This window comes from Mauremys mutica, chromosome 1, assembly GCF_020497125.1.
Source record: "Mauremys mutica isolate MM-2020 ecotype Southern chromosome 1, ASM2049712v1, whole genome shotgun sequence".
In the NCBI taxonomy this organism is placed as follows: domain Eukaryota; kingdom Metazoa; phylum Chordata; order Testudines; family Geoemydidae; genus Mauremys; species Mauremys mutica.
The window spans coordinates 147408891-147411030 of NC_059072.1; positions in this window are offsets into that span (position 1 = coordinate 147408891).

Consider the following 2140-nt stretch of genomic DNA (forward strand, 5'->3'; position numbering starts at 1 on the left):
TGCCACAGACTGACTGCTTGGACCCAAGATTCTCGCTGCAAAAAGACCCCTCCACATCAGAAGAATTTTCCTATTGATGATTAGCCTATTCTTTCTTCTAGTTCTACTGTGCTTCTGGACAGCTTCTGGACAACCTCTCCCTTGTCCACTGACAGACCAACTGTGCCTTTAGACTTTTCTAGAAAAAGCACAGCTATTACAGGGTGATATGTGCTGGAAACCTCTCCCCTGTAGGATGCTAAACCTTGATTGTTTTGGGAAGGCAGAAGAAGCACTCACTCCACTGACATTGCCAAAGTCCAGGAATTCCTGACTAAAAGGACACTGAGAACTGACCCTGGTGAAGAAACACAGAATTACATACTGGCAGGAAGAAATTTGTGGGACCCATGCTTGGGACTGTGGTATTAATTGGATTTTGGGGTTTATTCTACAGGCTGCGCCCTGTGTTCTGGATAAATCCTTCAGTATGTATTGCCCTCCCTAATTGGATTTTAACTGACATTGCCCTTATCCAGTTTTCTACATACCCAGATTGCTCACAAGGGGCTGCCATTAGATTAGCACAACAAAAGGCCTGGGTTATTTCCTCTGGACAAGAAGGGAATTGACCAGATCCCTGTGGGCTGGGGCCAATAGTGTAGTAGTCATTTGGACTATTCTTAAAGGCCAAGAACATGATAAGAAATTGGGGCAACTAGAAAAGGCCACTAGTCTTATTTTTGAAGCTCAGCTATCTTAAGTACAGGCTGGAGTTGGTGAGTTACATGTCATTTCCACCCTTAGTTTTATGACCCAGAAGTTACTGACAGAGATGGTATTGAATATCACTGAGGCTGGGAAGGCATTGCAGTGGGATCTGGACCAGACTTGGCCCACTGCCCTTACAGACACGTCAGGAGTACCATCTGATCTGTGGTCATGAAGACATACTTGGACACTTTCTGGATGGAAGTGTGGACATTCACAATGCTCCTTCCAAGCATATGGACCAGTTAGGGGGTGTGGGCTCCCACATACCGAATCCTGCTGGGTCCATGGGGAGGATGCATGTGGAACTGAATTATTTACCGAGACATCTGGGAAATTAGACCACCTGGTATACCTACCTGATTTATAGACAGTACCCCTAGAATAACACCTGACAAGATATACATATTGATCTTACCACTGCTGCAGGCAATTATATCATTTACTGGCCTGCAGATAGAATGCAGATAGAATGCAGATAGAATGTTGCAAGTAGCTCTTAGATTTTAGGTATATTTTGATTGGACTAGAATAATGCCTGATCGGTTTCATAAATTTGCTTTCATTGTTACCTAAGGTTCAAAGAATCTCTGACTTGCAAGGGCAAATTCACTTGCTTTAGAATATATTTTAAGCTGAAAAGGATACCTTTCATACAGCTTATAGAGTGTTTACTTTATGTACTAGGTATGTTGTTTTATGCTTTGTGATCAGAATTGTACAACAGCCCCGTTGTATTGTTCCTCTGGGACTGTTATTGTTTGTCGTGTTGTTAGTTAGTTTAGGATTATGTTATTGTTGTTGTTTTTGAAAAAAAACCGAAAAAAAAAAAACAAAACAAAACAAAAAAAACCATAATTATAGTTATAATACCTTTTCATGTTCATGCTAATCATGCATTGTCATTACGTCCCAGGACGGTTGACAGGTTTGCTGTAGAATCTGAAGTCCATGGTTTCATGCGAATTGAGATTTGAAATTGTTTGTTGTACTAGAAGTACAAAAGGGGGGAGTGTGGAAGCCAGTAAATAATTAACAAGGATTTGAAGAGATCTTAATGAATGTTAGTTAGCAAGAGTCAGGCCATACTGTAACCTTAATGACGTAAGACTTGTAGGAGCAAAGATAGTGCGAGGCGACAGGACAGGAACTGTGTACAAAGTCATTACGACCTTGCAATCACTAACCAAAATGCAGGCTTGCTTTTTCTAGGATTGAGACAAATAAGATAAGCCTTTTTGCTATGTATAAACAAAATGTAGTTGTTGCTTTTTACTGTCTGTATTATTGTTAGAAATTGTCTGTAAAAGGTATAAAGGCTTGCTGTGATTGTTTACCAGTTGAGAGACCTGTCCAGGACTGGGGTGACCCTGTGTCCTATGGCACTCTC